At 32.8% G+C, this 27,059-nt stretch overlaps 1 long non-coding RNA gene across 5 annotated transcripts in view; it reads right to left on the bottom strand.

Moving 5' to 3' along the window:
- LOC149795836 (uncharacterized) overlaps window positions 1-27,059 on the bottom strand; it is a 735,181-nt gene that overhangs the window by 121,040 nt on the left and 587,082 nt on the right. The gene's annotated exons all lie outside the window — the stretch shown is intronic.

Below are 27,059 nucleotides of genomic sequence, written 5' to 3'. Positions count from 1 at the left end.
GGAGAGATACGGCGTGCTCGCCTGCCATACCAGGCTCTGGAAGAACAGCTTGAACGCCCTCCATTTCTGCATGCAATCTCCTATTGTATATGTCCATCCAACCCAGATACCCAAATCTTTCGGATGAGTCACTGTTTAATTGGCACTGGAACGCCGTGTCCTCTATTTATTCTATGCAACTATTTATTGAACATTTTTTCTTAAAAAAATATTTTGGGGGCGTGGGACATAAAAACTATAACTGTCTAGTATATCCATCTGGGCTATCTGCCCCGGAAATAGGCCACCCACCACTTACAGTTTCCCTTTGATCCTCTCCATGTGTTCATATTTGAGTTGCTCTCACCCTCAGACTTACAGGACAGGTTATCGCCAAAGACTACGTATGAAATACGAAAGCCGCATATGGGATATTTTGGGGAGTTGAAAATGTCGTACCTGTGTCGTTTATGCCTAATCTGTACATACCTTTCGTGAACAGGATCAACTATATGTTGATCGATATAAATATATATATGTATGTTTGTGTATGTGTTTATTTGAATAGGGATGCCATGGACATTGCCAATGTACTGACATTTTTCCGAAGGGACGAGAAGGCTCAACCTCATCCTCGGTAGATACCAATCCTGCCAGCAATGTCTCATTATCACTCCGGTTCGAGACTTTAGTTTGTCATGAGAGCCTAGCACTTTCAGCCTAAAAGATAGGAAAGGCTTCCGTTAGTCGGGCCGGAGAGAAAAAATTCTGAAGGTACTTCCGGGACCCCGTCTTAAATAGATGCTCTTGGCTGGCCTGTCCGAAGGTGTTCCAATGCATTCTAGACGAGATTGTTGCCTGTCGGGCTTAGCCTATAGCTCTTCAAGAAATAGTTGTGCCTTGGCCTTGCTCCTCTGACACTCATGCAGGTGCTCAGTTCTGTCAATATCGACCTCGTCCCCACTTCTAGCCACCTCCTTCCACAGTTGAGTCCGCACAAGCCATGCTGATAACGGTTTCCATAATTGTATCGTTTAGAAAAAGACTGTACAACAATATCTCGATGCTGGCAATTCCTCCGCGCTTCATCTAAGTTTGCGACATTGCTGATAAAAATTTCTTGCATACAAGCACACTCCATCTCATACAAACATTTGTTGTATAACTAACAGCTGGAGGGCAGCCCTGTTGGCGGATAGTCGAGAGAGAGAAAGAGAGAGAGAGAGAGAGAGAGGCAGTTGAATCCACCACTGTCTTCGTTTTACAAAATCAGATTACCGTATTGAGCCCTTCCTATAAATCCTTGCGTCTGTTCTAGATAATGAAGCATGGCGTCGGACCAAGTTCAATCCCCTTGAGTCAAATTGTGTCGTCCTGTATGGCGTTGAGAGCATATAAACCACTGTTCTTGACTCGGAGAAAGTCTGAAGAGCTTGGGGGCTGACCACTTGCAAATAGGCTTTGTCTGCTACTGGCGATTAGTGGTTGCTGCGTTAGACGAACTGAAGCAGCTCGTGCATATTTACTAGCTCCTCCAACAGACCGGATACCCATATTATGGGTGATTGCATACGTTTTTGCATTCGAGGAGACCTTCGATTTTATGTGTGATGTGGTTTAGCCCAAGCCGTATTGTAGCAGAAGTGTGATTTCTGCTTTCGTTTGTGCAACTGGAAAACATTTTGTTCGTTCCTGCCTTTTGGTGGTTTTCATGGTTTTCTGTAGCTGGTGTTGTCGTCGTATGTTGTAGTTTTTCTTGCCTGTGTGGCCGTGCTGCGAGTTCTTGTTGGTTGCGAGAACAAAAGAGAATGCAGATGTGTATCTCCAAAGGTGTATAGTGGTTTCTAAACAGACGCAATTAAAACAAAATATGTTTCCGATTTAGGATGGATCATATGTGATCATATGTGATGCTTCTGTAAATCAATTTATCTGAATGTTATAGTACTGCCACTCTCCACCACTGAAGCGGGACTGAGAGCAATGTTTGCATGTGGACTCACCTGTATACACCCACAAACGCACATGTGTTGACAAACTCCTTAGTTGGAAAAGCTAAAGAGACACTTAAAGGGATGTATGGAATAAACACTAGAATAATAAACAACTCGTATCGTTCATGTAACGTTATACTATCATTAGCTTTTGTCTCTATAGAAAGAGTTGATTTGTAGTTGCATCAGCTTGACACTTATACTGGTCTTTGAATGTGATCGGGCTGTTTATTTTTTGTCTTTGTCTTGTTTTTTACTTTGTAAAACTTATAAAATGCAATGCGCAGCAGCTTGTATATCTGACTTTGCGTCGTTCAGGAAATTTGCATAATATAACTTACGATCACGAAATTATAAGCCTATTTGTTAATATGCATCAGTTCATTACCATTCTAACTGCATACCAATTCAAAAGTGCAACTGGATATTATGAGTATGAATCTTAATTATTCTGTGTGATAAGAGAAATAGCTTATTTGTTCAATCATCTTCCATAAAGAAAATAAATGAAAACTATAAAACGCAGCTATAACAATATAACAACAAGATAAATCACGCTGGATTCGCACCAACTCCGTTCTTAGCTATTGACGTAGGACAATGCAAGTGTAAACTCGTTCACCATTACGCCTGAATCTACCCCCTATTTGTACATTTTCAGTATCAGTACAAGAGAAAGTATTAGTCATTAGTCGAGTGTCTGTACTTTTCAGGTAAATCCCTCGTCAATTCAATCCAAGAACTAAATCAAGAAATATTAAGCAGCAATTCAAGTCACTGAACTGATCAGTTGCTAGCAAAAATGATGACGATTTTTGTATGTTAATAGAATATTCCATTGAGATTATACTTCCCAAAAGATGATATTTGCTTTCGACTTGTCAATACACTAATATTAATACAGTGATTGATTGCCGTATAGGATATATTCCTTTACAATATATGTTTCTGGCACCACTATAACTTAACCAGCGTGCTTAGAGGAATTGTTGCATCACCTGATCTTTTTATATATAGACAAAAGGAGGACATGTTACAGACCGAGAGCGGAACTGTGGTTCATTCACAGTATTGTCACCCGTCCGTAATAAAGAAAACAATCTACTCTCTTTGTATACAGTAGGGTATATAAGTTAGGAAATTGTGCACGTTGGTCCGTGCACAGAAGAATATCGGCTGATGAGTTAGCAAACGGTTGCTACGACTAGCATCATTAGTGTTTTGTCATCGATAATAAAATATTTAACTTAGTACATCATATATCGTAATTTGTTCAAATTCAGAAAATAAGGACATGAAATTGCTGATAGTAAATGGTCATGTCACTTATGAGTTACTGGAGTAACATATTTCGCTTTTATTTGTACATTCGAATAAGAAAAGTTTAGATAACCACAAACTATCGCAACCAAAGCTGTGCTTGCTATATGTTTTATGATCATCACCGATTTTGTACACAGAAATATACATTTCAGGTTGAGAAAAATTATGTCTATTTTATATTCATCAGTCAGGTAAATAGACAAACCTCTTTAAAGATTCTTTAATTGGATCTCCGCTATATCATGAGTTACTCCCCTTTGTCCATACCTCGCGTTGCTGAATGTAAGCATAGGTTATATTATCGTAGTACCCGCGTTGCAGAAACGATTTTCTACTAGTGTTAACTTCTAATGGTCGATGACCGTATAACATTAAACGTCTGTCTATCTATATTTTGAACGATCAATCGATGTATATATTATATTATATTATATTATATATATATATATATATATATATATATATATATATATATATATATATATATATATATATATATATATATATATATATATATATATACAGAGAGAGACAGACATACAGAGATAGATAGATAGATAGATAGATAGATAGATAGATAGATAGATAGATAGATAGATAGATAGATATCCATAGTCCTTCCATATATCTAAAGATATATATATATATATATATATATATATATATATATATATATATATATATATATATATATATATATATATCCAAACACATATCCATCTATATAGCAATCTATTTATATATGTAGCTATCTATATATCTATCTATCTATATATATATATATATATATATATATATATATATATATATATATATATATATATATATATATATATATATATATATACATATATCCATCCTTCCTTGTATCTATCCATCAATCTATTTAACTGTATTTCGAACTATCGATGTATCTATCGCGACTATTAACGATTTTAATTTTTTTATTTCTTTTTACAATTCATTGTAAATGGATTGTTGTTCTATATTGTTCTAGGTTATTTTTAGCATTACATTCCTTAGTAGTGTTTCCAGACAAAAATGTCTCAATGATGAGAAACCTCATAACTGCTTACCGCGTCTAAGAGGCACGACTCTGTCATTTATATATGTACAGTAGCAAGCAGCGTCACTGCAAGTCTGGCTGTTTGTTTAGAAGTATTCGGGAATCATTTTGGCTATATCTTTTGGAAAGAATGACAAAAATGCCATGCGCAACGATACAAAGTATCAACCGATTCAGACGCATTTTGATTTGCATCGAGCCATCAACATTTCCATTACAGGTCTCACTGTGGTTCCACTAAATGAGCTGCATAAGCGCAAGTTATTTGTAAGAAAATGGATATTTAAAGTTCGACATACCGTTCATTGGTGTTCATTTGCATTAATGTTTGATGGTTATGGGTATGTATGTGTATGTATGTATGTATGTATGTATGTATGTATGTATGTAGGTGGGTATGTGTGTATGTATGTATGTGTATGCATGTATGTATGTACGTATGTATGTTTGTACGTACGTATGCGTGTGTGTGTCTATACGTTTATTAATAGCATATATTAAAAATAAAAAGGTTTTTAATGTGTTTGTATAAGGGAATTTGATATAACGATACGGATTGTGATTTCACAATGGGCTATGCATACGCATATTGTTTCAATAGTAGAATATTGCTTTAGTAAACTCGATATCAGGATGAATTTTCATTAATAAGTATTGATCAAATATAAAAGTAAGGAAAATTAAAATTAAAATTAAAATTAAACAAAATTCCCGTTTTGTAATGAAAAAAGGAGTCCAGAATGTTAAATCCCCTCTAATTCCCTGTTTAGATATAGCTCACGTATGTGCGATAAAAGTATTTTCACCAATTTAATTCTTCATAAGAAAGTATAATCTACTGTCACGAGCGAAAAGTAAAACACACAATACAGTTAGATTATGATAGACAAAACTACTGGAAAGGAAATGCTCTGTTTTTGAATATTTTTCTTTTATAAATTTTAGCGAAAACACGAAAGATTGATTACAATATATATTTTCCGACAGCTTATGGATTTAGAGGCTCTCCTGCCTCGTGCAACAAACACTTATACTGGTCCTTGAATGTGATCGGGCTGTTTATTTTTTGTCTTTGTCTTGTTTTTTATATGAAGGCTGGATAACTTGCCTCAGTGATCCGTACTATGGATCCTCGACTGAAGGGTAAGGGTTATATTTTTACCATCAAGTCAGTACATATCACAAACAGCGGTGCGTCAAGTTTCTTTACTCCAATAACTAAGCTTGTGTTTCTGTACCTTAAAAGTCCGAAGCAAACCACACTACTATAATGACCGTATAGGTTTGCCAAATTGTACCTGTCATATACTCGTGCATATATATACTAAGCATGGTTCAAATAAGTATCCATCAGTGAAGTAATTAAGAATAATCGTGATACATGTAACATTCAAACACCTTTTGCGATGACTAATCAATCCAATAGAAACACACACACACACACACACACACACACACACACACATATGTATATATATATATATATATATATATATATATATATATATATATATATATATATATATATATATATATATATATATATATATATATATATATATATATATATATATATATATATTATGTTTGTATATATCGGCGTCCGCACCGATAACATAGCTAATTACTGCCAGTCTCATTTACGGAGATTATTTTGTATAACTCGTGGTTTCGTAAAGTAATCACTTTTCCGTCAAAGTAGTTTACTTTCTTATACTTCTTTATTCTTTGCTTTGAAAAAAAAAAAAAAAACATTGATGGATTCGTAACAATATATCCATGTCATCAGTATTACTATGTTAAACAGGTGATGCAAGATATTGTGAGGAAATAGTTTCAGTGAATAAATAATATTAATTGCTGAACATTTAAGATCAATATTGACAATAGCGAGATTGCGTTGATTGTGCATGTCACATTTTTTTGATTTGTTGACATCTTTTGGTTGGATACCAATCTGCTATATAGAGATGAGGATGCATTGTCCTCAGGCCCTTTTATCTATTTCATGGACTTAAATGTTTTTATCTCAAGTTTTGAAATAGTGATATAAAAATATCAGATTTAAAATTGCAATCAACAACGAAGATACATAGCATTCGCCCAAATCATAGCCTTCATTTCAGTCAACGATATAATGTTATAACCCACGTGACCTCGATTAGTGCTGATTGTAAAATTGGTTTATTATCTATTTCAACAAGCTGGACAATGTTCAGCATAAGTTAGAAAAGTCATTTAATGCATGTCAATTATCAACGCACATGTGTAGACATTACCTTTATTAAATTATAAATTCATAATGAATATTTGTTACCTACTCAGTTGCATAGTGTTCGCATGAACAGTAGATATATATATGTATTACCTGTATTTATGTATCCTACAGTAGGCGCAAATTCCGCGCGTCTAGCATATCGAATCATATTGGATCAATACTTTCTTACATCATTTTAAAGCATTTAGTATTCAAAACACCGAGTTGAAATCCTTTATTTGTAGCTGAGGATTGTAAAGGACACAACGACAAGCAAGTTATTAAGTACCTTGATAGTAAGCATAAAGTACCTTGTGATGTATCACACTGAAATGGCTCTTAAGCAAAGGGCGTTGACGACTTATATTAAACTACCTATATCAAAGTGTTTCTTTCTTCCTAACGTGAATGCAGATCGCTCGACATATACTCCCGCATTACAAACCTAATCACCCTGAAACCAGCAATAGCAGACCTTATCACCTGACGGTCAATTTCTGAATGCACGTGCTCAATCTTGAACGAACATTCGTCATATTAAAAACAAAATTATTTTGAAAAGGTTATTATGGATTGATTGAGGTAAGTAAAACATTATGTTTGTGTGTGACAAAGCACAATTCATGCTGATATTAAACGGATATGATTTGAACTTACGTTTTGGACAGACAAGTATTTTTGACAATTTAAATTTCACAGCAAGTGTATCATTCGTGAACATATTTATTAAACTGTTTTAAGGTAAATTGTACAGTAATTATATATTGTTTTCGAATAAAACCATGTCGACTATTTCAATTTAATAACAACCTACATCACATAAATAAGTCAAAAGTTGCTTCAAAAGATATAAAATACAAGTGCGTATTGAATAATGAAAGACAACAGCACTATGTATAAATAAAAATCATACCCTACATAAAAGCAAGAAGGCAAGCAAGCTCTAAGAAAATAAATTGTCCTGCGATATTTCTTAATGTGATTCAGAATTGTTTGCATTTTTCCATTATTTATGGATAACATGATATGCTGTGTACGGTAGTTGCAACATAAATCGTAAATTTGATCGTTTAATTATGTCAATAATGTTCTCTGAATATGATTGATTTCAAAATTATCAAATGAATGATGTATAGTGGCATATATCTATTAACAAGAAGTAGGCGGGTGAGAGAATATCGAAATAAATCGCAACCCTCAGTTATAAAGGGTAAACTTGCCGTTATGGTCCTTTATTTAACAATCACATTTCTCTCAAGGAAGCACATTTTAAATATGATACAAATGGCCTATATATATATATATATATATATATATATATATATATATATATATATATATATATATATATATATATATATATATATATATATATACAGAGAGAGAGAGAGAGAGAGGGAGACAGACAGACAGAGAGACAGACAGAGAGAGAGATAGATATATATGCTGGTTTGCCAGATGTATTTGTGTTCTAAAAACATATTTTGGACGATACCTACAAACTGCATCTGCCTATGAAAGGTTACCATTTCACAAAAGCAGCCATTCATTACGTTTTGAATATATTTTCGTAAGACTTATATTATATTAGCTTTTTCAGTCAGCTCTTTAAAAAGGGTTAAGTGTCATAGCAGTGTAAATACATTTTAAATCATTTAATTACTTGCTCTTTGCATCTTATTTAGTAGATGGAAATTAATAAAAAAAGAACCAGTACTATTGTATATGTGACCACGTTTCTTTGCAATTAGCAAAAGCTTGATTGGGTCTCAAAGTCGAAAACTATCGCATTATGCTTCAATATGCAGAGCTTAAATTTAATTTGATATTCCTTTAAGTGTATGCTCTTCAATACAATTTGAATCATTGTTACATTGATGACGAACGACTACACAATAACCTCGATTTTGCAAACTCTTTCGAAGATGATAATATCACAAGATCATCTGGGTGGATTGCGTAGAAGATAAACTTATTTCGACAGAGATTTACAGCTCAAATTCATATTCCCGGTGAATCAAAAGTGTCATGTATATTTGATTTGCATTGTTTTTGTTATATATTTTGTATCTTGTATTTCATTATATGCTGTTGTCATATAACATTGTATGTTCTACTGAACCTTGTCCGAAATCATTGTTTTTCTATTTGACCTGAATCATTGACTCTTTGCTTTTGGGTAAACAACTAACACATTACTAAAATATAATCTGTGTGATGTGTGTGTATGGATTTATATCAGGATCTTTATTAAAAAAGTAAATATGTTTACCTGGGCTAGGGTCTATGTTATTTGGATACCCCTACAATATATATGGTGTACCTAACATAATCCTATTTATATATTTTAGTTTATGTAACAGATTTTCTAAAATTAACTAACATTTTATTTTGTAAACAATAAGATGTTTCTAGACATTTATTATCGATTAAAGGATTGATGTTTTTGAAAATGTTAATTGTGACCTGAGGTCAAGTAGACGACTATATAATCTTGTAATAACGCATATTTCATTCTTGTTTTAAGATCTAGAAAAATCAAGCTGTATGATATGTTGTGACAAGTAACTTGTTTCGGGCTGGAATGTATTTCTTCAAATTAATTAATTCAAGTACCTTTTTACTTTGGAAATACAAAATATTCATACAAAATAATATGCTTAAACTGAGACGTTCGCTGAGATGTATATAGTATTCAAGCTAGATTTATATTATGTGATTCAACAACAAACTGTTGGCACATCAACACTTTACGAGGTACAATATAAATATCTTCAGCTTTGATTTGTGTGGGGTCTCATACTAAATTGTATTCAATATTGTAATTATTAGGATTCGTGTTCGTTCTACAAATATTTCGAATTTCATTCGCAGTAACTTATTTTTCTTTTTCTTACAATTTTATTTTGTATTTTAAAGAAATAAATTATTTGTTGAATTTTTCAAATGCTACTAAATGTTGACCTTTAACTCTGTCCAGCATTGTAATACAACTGTACTCGAGTCTGAGTCTCTGGCTGGACCATAATAGCAAGATACGAGCGAAAATCCAAGCAAAGAAAAGCGTAAATGATTGTATCGTCTTACGTTATGATGTCTTTGCAACTATAAATAATGAAAAAAGTTAAGTCAAACCGAGCAAAGACAGAGAGAGAGAGCTAGTTTTATGATCGGCAATAATGTTGATTAAAGCAGAATAATGACTTAGAGCAACTGTAAATATATTAAAATAGTTTAAGTACCTCATGTTGATTCGTCTATTCGCTTATTTGCTACTGCACACTAATTTACACGCGCCGGTACGTGAATGGCTGGGCTGGGCATTCATTGTTAACGAAGCTAACAGTTTGTTTTTAGTGCTATACTTCCTTCATTAAACTTTCATTCATTTTTTAATCATAAATGTGTCTTACATTGATTTATTCAATTTGAATAAAAATCGAACATAAAAAAAAAAAACAATCAAATTACTAATATGCAAAGATGATTGTAAATAGACACAAAAGGCACATAACAAGATATTGTAGCGGACGCCCTCGGCAGGAATGGAAGGAGTTCATATGTTCATACACTCGGTCAATGCACAGCAAGCCTCGTTTCCCTTTAATCACAAATGTATATATAGACAAATAGATAGATAGATATATAGATAGATAGATAGATAGATAGATAGATAGATATATAGATATATAGATAGATCTATATATAGATATATAGATAAATAGAGAGATAGATAGATAGATATATATATATATAGAGAGAGAGATAGATATGTAGATATATATATATATATATATATATATATATATATATATATATATATATAGATGGATAAATATATAGATAGATAGATATATTCATAGATATATAGATAGATATATAGATATATAGATAGTTATATAGATAGATAAATAGAGAGAGAGAGAGCGATAGATAGATATATAGATAGATATATATAGATAGATAGATATATAGATAGATATATAGATAGATATATAGATAGATATATTTATAGATATATAAATATATAGATAGTTTTGAGGGTATGTGTGCAAGTTCGTGTATTTCTTTATTAAAGCTGTTTGCATTGCATATCGTTTGTGCTGTTAGTGGGGACAGATGATTTCAGTGTTCATCAATTTTTATTTCTCAGAATAATAACTAGCATTGCTCCTTTTTCGATTTTCGTGCAAGAAATCCGTTCAATTTTACGCACCTTTCCAAAAGTACTTCAACATCTATATGTTCTACTTTCAGCCTTCGTATGTAAATAATTTGTTTAAAGATTCATCACGTATAAAGCATGTTTGAATATTATGTATGTACTTCACTTGAATTTCATTTGTGTCATTGATGCCAGTGAATATGAACACTTTTAACGTCACAAATGAGCCGATCGTCCTTAACGTATACACCATTTGTACGTTTTCATTCATAGACTTAACATTCGATTGTAAAGGCCTACATTATTTAACTTCTTATAATGCTTCAGTTACCTTTTCAAAGAGTACCAAAGTGGCAAAATGCAAAATATTAAAAGCATTCAGCACCAGCATATACTTCCAATTAATAATTTCATGCACACAGTTTATGCATTCTATAAAATATACGTGAAAAGTGTATAATAATAACTGTAAAGAAAAGGAACTTTTTCAAATTAATTATCACTGATATTGTGTATTATGTAATCTTATTTCAGACGAAATTGATTGCGTTCACCTAGATCGAGCTGTAACTTTGAGATACATGATTAGATTCTAGACCTGTATCATTGTAAAGAATCAATACTAGTACAACATTCCCAAATTTCTAGACACAGTCAGACAGACAGACACAGGGAGACAGAACAAAACAGACATCGACAGAAAGAATATATTAAATAAAAATTTCGCTATATACACTGATAAATGTTGTAAGGCAAATGCGTTTCGTTCAATATCGTGAGGTGTTTTGTCCTGTCCCTATTGACAACGATGATAAAAGCGAAATGTAGAAATTTCTAAGCAACAATAACAACAAATTTATACTTAATGCACCCCGTATAATGACTGCAAACCGGACACTTCATTAGCTATGGTTTTAGAAAGAAATACCTCCCATCGTTAAGTGACTGATTTCTTCGATATAATATACATTAAGAAGTTTCAAAACTATACACTAATAGAAAAAGGCAATCAATGTTTCGGTTTAAACATTACAATACGATTTTTACAAATTTGGTGTGAGAAGATGTTTTGTGCTACTTTTAAGCGTAGTAGCAATGCCAACGAAAGGTTCTGTATTTCATGGAGAAAACAAAAACAACAAGCGAGATAAAAGCGAGAACCTGCATTAATTATTGACGTCTTAATAATTGTAACATGAGAATAAGTAAGCCAAAATCCATTGCATTGGTTTAAGTCCTCTTTTTCTATACATTTTTACATAGATTAGATAACAAAGACAACTTGAACAACTCGCTAATTTATCATATACGTTGTCACTTTTAAAGCAACTGTTCAATCTATACGCAAAGCTAGATTTTGAAACATGCCTATCTATTTTTGATATCACTTTAATAAAAAAAATAACTTGTCCTGTCTTGTCTTGAAATATTGTTTGTGACGTAACGCGTTTGAAGGGAGAATTTCCGGAAATGGGCTAGGTCTGAGAATTGGCATGTTTTAGTATTGTGTTTTATCTTTGCTCCATCAATCCATTTTTCTTTGGTCTCCATTTTCCTTTCAAGTCTTGACTTTTTGTTTTGGAAACTTGTGTTGCGGCGTGTGCGCCGTTCATTATGATGACCTGTCTAAGCCATTTATGTCTTTGCTTCTCTATTTAATCTAAGACAGGACTTGTTCCATCCTTTTCTCTGATCGTCTCCTTCCATATCCGATCTTTTTTAATCTTCTTTACCGTTTTCCTCAAACATCTTATTTCACATGAGGTGATTTCTTGCATGTGTGTTTTGTTGAGTCCCCTGCCTAAAATTCTCGTTGAATGCAATTAGGTACAATAATTATCTTTGATATTTGTCTTTTTCTTCAGCAGATAGTAACCAGTTTAACGTTTCGGTACATCTTCAGTTCCTTCCCTTTTGCCCTATTATTGCTTTTCCCGTTTTGATTTTCGGGTGACTTTGTGTACTGTTAGGTGACATTTATGATGCAATTCATTGCGTTCATTTTCATCCATCTGTGTTTTAAGACACATTCATTATATGTTTGTCTCTGTCTCTTTCTATACTTCCATAATCAGTTCGTGGCATTTTGTCTATTCATTATTTTCACCGTTCATCAAACTTTTCGCTTTTACTCCCTCACTTGCTTTGTCACTAGTATATACACTAAATCACGATTTTAAAATATGAACTTTTCACGCCCTTATTTGTAACTTATATACTGGCAATATACATGGAATATACTTGTAATATACATGTACAAATGATCATTTGTATCGAAAGTATTTCTTAGTCATCTTGTCAACTTGTAAAGTCCCTTTAAATTTTAGCTTATTTACCTATCAAATGCATTGTGTTATATTCTCTCGATGTTCGTTGTAATCAAAATATTTTCATCTGATGTAAGCTTAAAAATTCAAATCATTTCCGCTCTATACGCTTTCAGTGCTTGGTGGGTTGGAATACCTTTTGGCAGACACTTTCAGCTGAAAGTTAATTCTGGATATTATTAGTGTACATGTACAAAAATCTCATGATCTAATCATACATACATGTGCGCTACGCAACAGTGATTATTTCAACTCTCCAGATCTTAGTATTTGCGTTTTACTTTTATAAGTTTTTATTTTCCTTATTTATTCGAGAGCATATATTTCCGAACATCATAATTTAATATTGAATATATAAAACTAATTTAATAATGTTCAGGTTTTGCTAGGCTGGCTCATAAATTCAGTATTAGATCATTACCCATTTGAAAATCTTTTTATCAACCATTGTTTTTGTAGTGGAAATCGTTTAGACAAAACGAAGAACGAATATTTTCGTTCATTCTGACAGACTTTGTATATTTCATGTGTTGTGCGTAAAACATAGTCGCAAAAAATTTAAACAAGTATTAATGTTTAAAAGTAGATAATGCTTTTAACAAACTATAAATCAAAGAACATGCATTGTTCTGAATAAACGTAACATTTTACACAGACCATATCATTTTTCAATACAGAATGTTCAATGCGTTTTATATCACTTTGTTTGATACAGTACTGTATTGGATAGAAAACAGTAGACGATCCTTGCTTGTCCTAAAGTGTCACTTTCACAACTAAACGTTACATTGATGGATTTTCATATCAAGGATGATTACTAGATGCAGACATTTATTTGTGTACTTTTGGCCGGATGTTTCCATACTTTGATTTAGAATAGTAGACAAAAGAAGACGTAAATAAAATAATTTTGAGTCGAAATTGCATCACATATTTACTAGGTAAATATGCTTTGGTTGGATAACGTTCTGCCAGTTGGTGGGCGGGTTTACGTACACGTCCTGCTGTGAACAGTGGTGGGTTTATTTACTTGTATAAGTTAATATTTAAACCATGCTTTTATATAGGATGGATTTCATTATACAACTATAATAGCCCACCACAATCCCCCAGCCCATACACCCGCTATCAACTGGGCTTTACTTGTTGCTGTTGTTGTTTTTGGTCTTGGGGTGTTTTGCCACATTTCATCGGATGATATGTTTTACAAGATATCACAAGCCCCTGTTAGGGAAAATTATACAGCCAGGCAAGACTAATTTTTACCAATTGACAGTTTCGACTTGCCACGGTAGGCTCCGCCCGTCAGGTTACTGTTACTCTGACTCACAAACGGTCCTCAAAACGGCGGATTCAGTAGCATGATCAACAGATCCACAGAAACATACTCCTGACTATATTTTGAAACTTTCTCGCATGAATGCACGATTCTTTCAGAATCTGTGTTGAATAAGGGCCTAATGAACTGCGCATACATATATATTCATCACATTATGATAGCATTCTGTAAGGGTATCATTGATAATCAGTACTTTTAAATTATATAACATCCGTATACAAAACGATATTGTATCATAGTCTGTTCTAAAGAAAGCAATAATAATGGCTCATCGAAATAGACAACTACAGTCGGCTGGTGTCTACCGGAATCAGCTTTTACCTTGGTTAGCTAATACGTGCGGTGGGTCTTATCTTAGTTCATTAATGTCATACAATTTTGCAGCAGTTGTTATAAAATCAATACTTTATAACGGACAAACTGTGAATTATATCACCATGATGAAATTTGCAATACATGATAGACAAAATAAATATTTTTTAGGTTCACCTTTTCAACAATTTAAGATATCACTAGCTCGAAAATAAAAATATTTTTTTATAATTAAATAATTCAAATAAAAGTGTGAGAACATTCCTTAAATCGAAGATATCAATTTCAAACATTTGTATTACAAATTATCACATAATGTCCTTAGTTTAAATTTTTTCATGTTTTCATATATGAAATGTGATTATCATTAATTTACTATATACTAAAGTATGAAATATTAAAACTTACTGGCTTTGTTCCTTATTCTATATTTTCACATGTGAAAAATATATCAAATGTACACAAGCGTGGTTTCGTGCTTGTGAGCGAACATTGTAGATAGCAACGCATAATTATGCAGTGAATTAGTAAATTATTTTTGTTTGGTCAAATATTTGATTGACAGGTCGGAACTCTCCATTCACTTTTGTGACTCAAACAACGTTTTCATTGAAACCAAATCATTCCACAATTTGAGGTTAGAAAAATCTTCCCATAATAACAGCCAAGCAATATTCAGAAAACTGCACGATAATTGGATTGGCTCATTTGGACCAACTAAAATCACATAAAGTGATATATAACACTTTTTATATGAATACTATGAAACTGCACTGTACATATTATAGATGAACTGTACTGACTATGTGATAAATTTGCTATTATAATCTTTTAAGCTCGCATATATATATATTCGTTTTATTCTGAGAGATTACTTTCTCTACCTTTGCAAGTCCTGCCTGGTTGGAATACGCTTAGATATCCGCCTATTAAATATTATTAGCAATATACATGTAAACGCAAAACTATTTATTTAAAAACTTTGTTAATCAATGATGCTTTATATAACTCTTTCTTATGTCCTAATGTTTACAATTTGTCTTTCTCATTTTAACTAAGTTGGCTAAATTGTAATAAATAGAGAATGTTACTACCCAATAAACAACGTGTGCTGTAAATTTAATTTTCCTTTAGAACTTGTATTATATGTTGTGTCTCGTGTACCAGACACAGCACAAGCTCGTATGAAAACGGACGTATTGAAAGACAAATTTTATAGTTTATTCCAATTAGCATTGAGCTTACCCATTTTCTTACCTTTGATATCAATTTCTCAGCTATCAACTTTCCTGAGCTTTTAAAAGCCATATAATTAATAAACAATCGAGTACTCAACTATGTTTTATTTTGTCACTGAGACCGAAAGCATTAAAATCTTACCCTTTTTACTAAGTGTACCTTCTGTGCATACAATAATGCGGGGATTAAATGGCAAAGAGCAGTACATTGATCTCGAAACTTGGACTTTAATATATAAATTGGTATTTTCTTCCATTATAAACCTATTGGCTTTGTTCCTTATTCTATATTTTCACAAATGAAAAATATATTAAATGTACTCAAGAGTGGTTTAGTACTTATGATCGAACATTGCGGATAGGAACGCATACTTACGCAGTGAATTCGTAACCTATATTTGTTTGGTCAAAAAAAAATTGCTGGCGGTTTGATTGACAGGTCAGATCTATCCATTCCCTTTTGCGACTCGATAAACGTTTCATTGAAACCAAATCATTCCAGAATTTGAGGTTAAAAAGGTTTTCTCACAGTAAAGGCCAAACAATAAACCGAACGCTGCACAATACTTGTATTGGCTTATTTGGACCACCTAGAATCACATAGAGTGATATGTAACTCTTTTTATATGAATAATATGAAACTGCACATACATACTATAGGTGAACTGTACAGACTATGTGATAAGTTGCTATTATAATCTTTCAATCTGGCATATTCGTTTTATTCTGAGATTTTCCTTTCTCTACATTTGCAAGTCCTGCTTGGTAGGAATACCTCTAGATAACCGGCTATCGAATAGCATTAGCAATCTACATGTAAACGCAAATTTATTGATTTAAAAAGTTGTTAGTCAATGATGCTTCAAGTAACTCTTTTTTATGTCCTGAGATATACAGTTTGTCTTTCTCATATTAACTAAGTTAGCTAAATTGTATTAAATAGAAAATGTTACTCTCCTATAAACAAAGTCTGTCGTAAATCTAATTTTCGTTTAGAACTTGTATTATATGTTGCGTCTCGTGTACCTGTTAAAGTACAATCACATATGAAAACGACCAATACACTTTAAAATTTAAATAAAAAAATCAATGAATTCGCTATATTGATTATTACAAACGAAGCATTCAAAAACCATCCGAACTTCATTACGAGTATATTTCTCATTCGAGTCTTATATTTATATGAGCAGTGAAACTTATTAATCTAATCTACAACACAAACGACGTTAAAAGGCCATGTTTACATTGACAGCCAACGAACTTAATGGTAACATTAACAAGAACCATGTCATACATGCACGGTGAGAAATGAATGCAACCCGGACGCATCAATGCCAATGATTTGAGATAGATTAACCTGATAACAAACGCGTATTCTCTGTCACCTATCTGCAATAAATTTTGCTAGTTGGGAGCTTGATATATACATGTTCATTTCAGAAAATAAGTTGATTGGACATATATACAGTTAATCGGTGTATCTTATGAAGAGTATATAACACTTACTGTACATACAAATTATATTTAATTGAAACATTTCGATTGTAGAATATTGAAAGCGTATTAATAATACCTTTCAAATATGTGGCTTTTAATCAAATCGAACGTCTGATAAAATTAAGAGGTAACGCCTTTATCAATTTAGCATGAACACAAACAAGTCGAAATGCTTAGACATATAGTTTTGACATAATTGATTACATATACTTGGTAAAAATGGTAACTTCACTTAACTTACTGTTCTTTTTTCAGATTTTCGTTATCATTCAAAATGAAAGCATTCAAAGTATATGCAATGTTTATTATTAACATATAGCGATTCATCGTTTATATCTCTAATTAGTTTTAAAAAAATGCTTGTAATGATTGTATCTCTCTTCCAATACAAATATGTATAATAATAACATTAATAACCTCTTGGTCTTTGTCGTCAGCCAATAGTAACTTGTTGAACGTTTCGATGGAACTTAAGTTCGTTCACTTTTACCATACTTTTGTCTTCTTTCTTCCTTGACCAATCATTATTGATAATGGTCCTCATCCGCTCAATCTCTCTCATACGTTCTTGTTATTTAAATACATTAGCAGCATTTCAAAAGAAAGCAAACAAAGCGAAAACACAACCAATTTTGTCCAACAAACTTATGATTTAAAACGAATAATTTTGAACATTTATAGCACCTTCATAATCGATGGATACGAGTATGTATTGCAAAGTAAAGAATGCAAATCTGTATTTTCAACAGAAGTTTAGGTAACTGTTTGTATCGTTTAGGGCCATTCCTTGAGACTTGCATTGCCTTCCATTTGAGGAAGAAAAAGAAACCACTTTATTTTGATAAACACATGCTAGAGTTTTGTTTTTCACTCACAATATAAGTCCATAATCACGTTGGCCACTTCCGCCTGAAACTTTATTACGTGTATTCGTTATCACATACGTTTCCACATTTTAGACCTTTTCACCTTAGTTCCCTGTTAGTCATGTTGGTCATTGAATCAGGTATTTGTTTTAAACATAATCGTTTCAAACATAACTTTCTTCGGTAGCAATCTTTGGTAAGAAATTATGCAACATACGATTATGGTTTAGAAGTCGAACTAGAGCAGCAAAGTCTTTAAAACAATGTGTATTTAATGCCAACGATGATCGCATAAACCAAACGTAGGAAATGTATTACTTAAAAGTTTGTAACTATTATATGCACCTGATTACAGTCGCAAATTATCAACCTTTCAAGAACTTACTTGAACTTATTTACGAACTTATGATCACCCGTTTAATATACACCACTACTATCTTACGACAAACAAGTGTGAAAAGGGCAGTATTTAAAACAATAATTTAATTTATATTATTCGAACTATCATTCACCGTATGCACTTTTATCCCGTAGATATCAAATTTTAGTTAGTACCCACCAAATTCTTGAAAATGTATGTAATTAATTACCACTCGAGTCTACCATTAAATTTTATTTTCTCTCTTTGACAAAATCTTTATATCATATCTTAATTAAAATTAGCACGCTCTTTAATACATCCTCGAATAAGAAATCATTTAAGAATGAGGTGAACATGTAACGAAAACCAATTGATTGATCTCGAAAATATAAATGTTGCAATCAAAAAGTATTTTCATCATCCTTTATAAATTTCTAAATTAATGTAAGTCAACTTATCATGCTAAACTCTTCCCCTAGCAAATATTCATAATCAGAAAGGCAAAGAAATAACAAAGAAGATCAACAACAACAAATGTATAAGGTGATTCTTGGAGACAAAAGATCAGCAGTTGCATTTTTAACATTATATACTGTGTCATACATATGTTCTTTGAACAAGGTTTCTCTCTATTGTTTGAAACTATGCTCCCTTAGATCTAATCGAAAATATAACAATATTGAAAGTCCTAAACTTCAGAAACTATCATTAGTCTCACAAAATTCCCCGCGAAGGAAAGGGAGAAACGTAGCTATAGAAATTATAAAATGGAGGTTTAAAGGAAAATTCATGTATTCATATAAATGATCGAAACCATACATTCTTTAAAATAAAAATGGATGATAATGGACACTCATCTAATATTTGTACAAGCAATTCATTTTGAACAACATCCGGAATGTTATACTAGTATAGGTAAAGTCGTTATTTCGATAGACTATTGCATTTTGAATGTAATCCATAACAAACACGAAGTTGAAAGGCCATTTCTCCATTCACAACGATGATAAAATAGCAGTTAAGGTACCTATTAGGAACATCATCATAATCCCAAAAAGCACAGTAAGAAATGACTGCAATATATTTATTCATTGGAGGGAGGGCGGGCAGGCCTAGCTCAGATTCCAAATAAAAACCTCTACAGAGAACTTTGCCGTAGAAAGGGCTGATTTACCAAAATAAACTCTTCTCCGACGATATTAATTTTTATTTTGCTTTTATGGTAACAATTTTAGGTCAGTCCCTCCATGCTGCTGTCGTAGTAATCAAATTTATCCAAATATTTTTAATTTATGATAACAAACAAAATTATCATATAAACTGAAATCATTAATATATCAATAATTATGGATGTTGGAGAAGCACTTATAACAAGATTAGCACGAGAACGATTAGAGGCAATAAAGAAATATTTACCAGTGAGAGAATCAGTCAAACGAAAAATACGATCAATTGAAGATGCAAGGGAAGGTTTTGCTGAATCAGCTGAATTATTATTTAAACCAGTAACTGCAACTACTGAACGAATTCTTCTAGGAGATATTAAAGATCCTGATATTAGAAAGCGAGGTATTCTTCCTGTGTTGAAAAAAAAAATTTGAAGAACAAACTGTACCTCAACCTGCTCCTGCACATGTACTTAAACCTAAACGTAAACCTAAACTTAAATCTAGATCTAACAAATTTAAATTTAAACCTAAAATTATAGCTGAAACCGAAGAAGAATTTGAAGATGATGAAGAAATAATTGATGATGAAGAAGAACAAGCTTCTAGAAGAGTTTCTGCAATCGATAAATTTACCGAAGATAGCATTAACGGAATAAGATCGTTTAAAAATGTTGATATGATTGCTGGATTTGCTATAAATACTTATAATCAGCGAGATCAAGTTTTAAAACCTGAATACGCCGATAAACCTGTGGGTCGTGAAGAATGGTACAGGTGGATATTTAATATATATTATGAAACTAATCAAGCTAGATCATCTGATCCAAGATTTATTTTATATAATGAAGCAATAAATAGATCTATTGATCAATTACAAAAACCTAAACAACCTCCACCTGTACAAATACAACAAAAACAAATATCACCTCAACCTAAACAACCTCTACCTGTACAAATACAACAAAAACAAATATCACCTCAACCTAAACAACCTCCACCTGTACAAATACAACAAAAACAAATATCACCTCAACCTAAACAACCTCCACCTGTACAAATACAACAAAAACAAATATCACCTCAACCTGAACCTCAATCTGAAAAATTACCACTACTACAGATATATTTACTGATGATACTCTTTATACTTTTAAGGATAAGGAAACATTAATTCAAATTGCTGCGTTTGAATTAAAAAGTAAAGATCAATATATAAAACCAGAATATATTGATAAGGTAAAATCTAATAATTGGATTCCTGCAGTATATTTTGCTTCTAAAATATACCTGTTAATTTAAAAGATCTAGAATACACAAAATTTAGAAGAGAAGTAGAAATATTACTAAAACAATCTAAGCAACCAAAATTACCAGAATCTTCTGAAGAATCTTTTGATTTATTTAAATCTATCGGTCTTGAACCTCCTGGTGCTACCGATAGCGGTTATAATTCTGTCTGCCCTGACAGTGTTGTCAATGATGTATCTTGGCTAGATATTCTTATTGGAGGGAAACGAGCTGGAAATAATTCATCAAAAATAATTAATGAGTCAACTGATATCTGCCGAAGATTATTTCAGGGTAACATCATTGACGTTAGCGTGTACAGGAATCTCATTGATGAACTCATCGATGGCGACTAGTTAAAGATAAATAATTGAATAAGATGATAGTAAACAAAAATCATCGTAAATTTATACAGACCCGCGTGGTAAATTCGCGATTACCAGTATATAAAATTACTTACTGTAACGGATTGGGTGATATCGTTAAGGGTTTTGTCACATGAATTGCTCCTAAAGCCGGACCAATTGCTAAGCAACTATCAATGAAAGCAATGGATTTTATTCGTGATAAAGCAACAGCTGCTGTTGGTATCGCTGTTAGCGCGGTTAAAGACAGAATATTATATTTAGTACGCCGAAAAAAAACCTATCGCGCTACCTAGTACCGCAGTGATGCCCAACGAAGTCAGCATAGTAATAAATGATGCAGCAAATCAAAAATTAGCTTCGTTGATAAATCATCAAGATGAAATAAATACTAGCATGTTTTCAGGAGTCTTCGTTTTAGAAGATAATATTTATAATAAAAATGTTCTCGCGAGTATCCAGTGAGGCATTCGACATGAATGAACCCATAAGCAAAGATGATTCAGTTCGAGATTATCAATATTATTCATACAACGCAATAGATCCAAACAGTACTAATCGAATTGAATTACAAGTACATGACACGAGCAGATATTTTCTTCAGTGTGAGGCCTTTATCGAGGTTGGAGGTGAAGTTATAATAAATGACGATACCGAGGACGGTGTCAATTATAAAGTTGGATTTGTCAATAACGGCATTATGGCGTTATTTAAGAGCGCCATATACATGATTGATGGAAAAGAAATCGAATCAATTAATGATAACGTCGATGTTGCTACAACAATTATAGGCCTACCGAGATATTCTGGTGATTTTACTAGATCAGCTGGCCCTGGTGTGATTTTTGCGAAAGATAATTCTAATAACGCTGATCATAATCCGTATACCATAAGAAGACCACAAAACAATGCTGGTAACGCTGCAGCTGATATCGAAAGTATGATCATAAATACTAATCCTGATTTTAATCTGGGATTTGGTACACGAAGAAGTATGTTAGCAGGTACTCGTAGAAGATTTTCATGTGCAATTCCATTATCTCATATATTTGGATTCTGCAGGGATTTTAGAAAAGTTATTTTTGGAGCTAAGCATAATAATATATTTTATCGAAAAGAAAACAGCAATGATGCCATCTGGAGAGAATCTGGTGCTGGTGCTGGTGATAACGGTAAAGTAATATTAACTAAATTAACGTTGTGGATGCCATCAATGACACTGTCAATATCTGAGGAAGGAAAATTACTTTCTTTTATGGATCAGGGTGGTAAATCAGTAATGTCATGGTTGACAACAACAACTGATGTTTCTTCACCTACTAACATCAATGGTAATTTTACTTGGCATATAGCATCACAGCAAGGTGTATCTGCACAAAGACATATTTTTTTCGCTCTTCAGGCGGTTAATAAATTAGGTAGTCAAACAGCTAGTCATATGATATTTGATAGTTATGCCAGTGAAATATCGTTACGAATAAATGGACATCAGGAAACAGTTGAAGAAATATCACTAAATTTTGAAACTTATTCGGTTGCACGCGGATATCATGGCCTGTTAAGTTATATGGGAAGAGATCAAAATATTGATACCGGATTACAAATATCGCAGTTAGATTTTATAAAATTTTATCCGATCTACTTTTTTTTCACTAGAACACCTTGATTTATTAAAACAATCTGTCGTTGATATACATTTTAAAGCCAGGGTATCTAATCCGGGTGCTATTCTATTTAGGGCTGTTGCTGTTATGCTCAACGATAGAACTACGATCCTTGAGGGTATTGGTGGCCGAATGAGAATAATTGATGTTCCTGTATAAAAAATGTGATATGAATTTAGATCAATCGCATTTATTATAAATATTGCCATACGATCATGTTAGCGTAACCCATACTCCGGGTCAGATGGAAAAACTTCAATCGGACACCACAAACATTTGTGGGGTAAAATTAACATTAAAAAGTAATCAGATTCACGGTGGACCAAATAAACTATCAATAACTAAAACACAACATAAACATTTTAGTAAAGCTAAATCGGATTGGTTATCTACGCAAAATACCGCCGTAATAATATGTGGTGATGACGGTCAAACAAATCCAATTGATGGAGAATCTCCTCATGAGCGGTTGAAGAATTTTGTTGATTATTATGAAGAAGTTAATACCGATTATAGATCTCTTGATGAGCGGCTGAGTGAATTAATAAATTAATTCGATTACAGTCAAGTGAAACTCAGTGTAACATAATGAGAGAAATAATTCCGGAAACATCAATGAAAGATTTTTTATCATCATGGACGCCATCTGATTTAATAGTTGTTAGCAGAAAAACTGATCGTAATTCTGTTCTGGACAAAATATTTAAATTACATCACGAAAATGTTTCGATGTTACCGGTACCGTTATGTTATCGACAAACAGATACCAGAAGACAAAATATTGACGTTGATGTACCAGGTCCGCTGACAGAGTCAAGGAAACAAAATCTTGCACTTAATGATATAGTTGTTGATATTAATTTCGTTGAGAAAGCACTAAACGCAACAAAATCAACTTGGACGCTAGGATATGCTATGACTATTCATTCTTCGCAAGGATTAACTATAACTGATACTCGTGTTTGGATTGTTGATGATCGCATCGAATGGTCTAATTTAGTTTATTTAGCTGTTTCTAGGGTTAGAAAAATATCTCAATTAGGACGAATTGTTCTAGATGAATCAGCAGCTGGCGACGACGACAATTATATGATAAAGAAAACATTATTTAGTTACAAACAATTTGATAAGAAAATAATTATGAATTTGATTTGAACGTAGATGATGTGATCTTACTTCGAGAACAACAAAGTAATCACTGTTGTGGATGTAATTGTATTATGACATGGAATTATAAAAAATATGATTCAAGGCAATTTACCGTGGATCAAGGTCATAATCGCAATAATGTTACTTTCGCCTGTTTAGAATGTAATCGACGTGGAATTGATTATCTAGGTGATTGAGGAGGTATCTGAGTATCAGCAGGAATTACTTGTAATTGTTCACGAGTAAATCCTCGTTGAGGGGCTAACGAATCAAGTATATAAATTGCTGGTCTACCTGACGACCTTGTTACGGTAGAAATTTTGTGTGTTGTTGTACTCCAAATAGGATATGTTGCTCTTTTTCTGCCGCCCTCAACCTCACCTGGTTTATATAAATATCGAACAATAATGCTACCTAAACAGGTCGTATTGAAAAATCTCGTCTTTTTATTGGTATAATTGTTTTTGTGACAGCGATTGCTGGTTTCATTGATATTGCTCGTGTTGGTTCGTTGTTTATCGCTGACATAAGACCTGGTAATCTTGTAACCCATTCTTGAGATCGTTTATTCTGAATAAACTCCATCGCATACTGATAACCAAATAATCGTTCAGATAGTGTTTTATTAAATCATTCAACAATAGCTTGATCGTTATGGATGTTAATTTTTCCTCGTCGTATATTAACATTATTTTGTTTCATTAAAAAAGATACAGCACCAAGAAACCCCTGCCAGGATCAACCTGAAGTAAATTTGGCCATGTTAAAGGTCCTCGTTGATAATTTTTTCTAAATACGTTAGCAACCTCAGTAGCTATTTTAGTTATTAACGGCTCAGCTTCTTTGTATCTGCTTGCGATATCTACTATCGTTAACACGTACTTGTAAGTAACGTCGTTAACGGTATCATGAGGTAAAAACATGATATCGGCCTGATGAACTTCATTAGGAACACTAACGTCAAAATGTGCGTATTCCATTCGTTTAGGTGGTGGTAAATAAATTTGCCAAACGGCCTGTTTGAATAACCACGCAGCAGATATTGACGGTTTTACTCGAGCAGCTTTAGCAATTTTTTTAATGGCTGTTTTACCTCGCCAAAATCCAGCAGGAGAATAATAAATTGCTTCCATCATATTAATTACCTGCACCTAAAACTAATTTGCTTTTTATAGCAGATTTCACTAACCAGCTAGCTAATTTTTCTTCAAATAATTTATTTTTTATAGAATTTAACGAATGAATTAGTTTTACATCAGCAAGATGTCGTTGTTGAAGATCATTACTTCGATAAGCTATATCGTGCGATAGGCATGCCTGATCGATTAAATTTATCGGATTCTCGCCAGGATTTGGTTGATCCTGATTATTTAATCTTATATCTAGTCGAGTTCCTGGTCCACAGTAATTATATCCGGGAAGATGTTTCTCGCCGCTATATTTAGCCCAAAATAATCCTAGCAATGGCGTTAACTTTGTGGCGATATCACCTCCGTAAGTTTTTTTTTTTTCTGGTTATTTTCACTTTGGTTGGCTTTTGACCGGATTTTTGTATACCGCATTTAGTACATATTCCGGTAGCAGCTGATCTATTGTTGCGTGTAACAACCTCAGTTAGGTCCGTTGTTGGCGTACGTGTTTTACATTTTACACAATATAAATCCATAATATAATTATAACATGAATGTAATTGATTTTTCTGCCACAAAAAAAAAAAAAAAAACATGAACCTGTTAAACACCATGCTGCGTTACCACATTCTATAAGAATGATAATAATTGGTCCATCTTGGTCAGGTAAAACGAAGTTGTTGTTGAATTTGATAATGAGATGGTTGAAATGGGATAAATTGTATTTGGTTGCACCATCTGTTGATGATCAGCGATGTTAGGAAGTATTAAAGGATTTTAACGAGAATGCTTCGTTGTGGCGTGATGGCGATAATATTATAGATTTTATAACAGATATCGAAGAAGCTCCTTCGGTTGATGATTTAGATGGTGGTATAAATAATTTAGTTGTTTACGACGACGTGATGTTGGATAAGCAAGCAAATCCGGCGAGAATATTTTCCCGAGGTAGACATACAAATACTGATATTCTTTATGTAACTCAGCGATATTCACAAATTCCAAAAGCAATTAGAGATAGTTGTAATATTTTAGCTGTTTTTATACGTTAAGAAATATTCACCAGACCTGGTGCAGCGGCGACATGGATATAAAAAATTCAGAAATTTCTTTAGTCATGCTCAAGCTGACCCACACGGTTTTGTAACTATAAATTTACATGACCCTCGAACACGATATCGTATTGGTCTTGATAAAATATTTGGATAAATTTGATTACTACGAGAGCAGCAGGGAGGGATTTACCTAAAATTGTTACCATAAAAGCAAAATAAAAATTAATGTCGTCGTAGAAGCCTTTATTTTGGTAAATCAGCCCTTTCTACGGCAAAGTTCTCTGTAGAGGTTTTTATTTGGAATCTGAGCTAGGTTTGCCCGCCCTCCCTGCTGCTTTGGTGTGTCTTTCCATCTTTTGTGATGGGTATTTATTTCCCAACAAAATAGTTCCTCCGTGAATCAGTCTGGCCTTTATACAGTTATCCTTTTTCGAACTTTAAAACATCTTGTCTTTAATATATCTGGATAATCGCAACATGCATAATAAAGGAAGTACTTATAGCCCTTCTTGGTTT

The sequence above is a fragment of the Sinohyriopsis cumingii genome, chromosome 7 (genome assembly GCF_028554795.1).
Source record: "Sinohyriopsis cumingii isolate HCF-2022 chromosome 7, ASM2855479v2, whole genome shotgun sequence".
In the NCBI taxonomy this organism is placed as follows: Eukaryota; Metazoa; Mollusca; class Bivalvia; order Unionida; family Unionidae; genus Sinohyriopsis; species Sinohyriopsis cumingii.
Note: the sequence above shows the minus strand (reverse complement) of the source record. Positions and strands in the feature narration are given on the sequence as shown.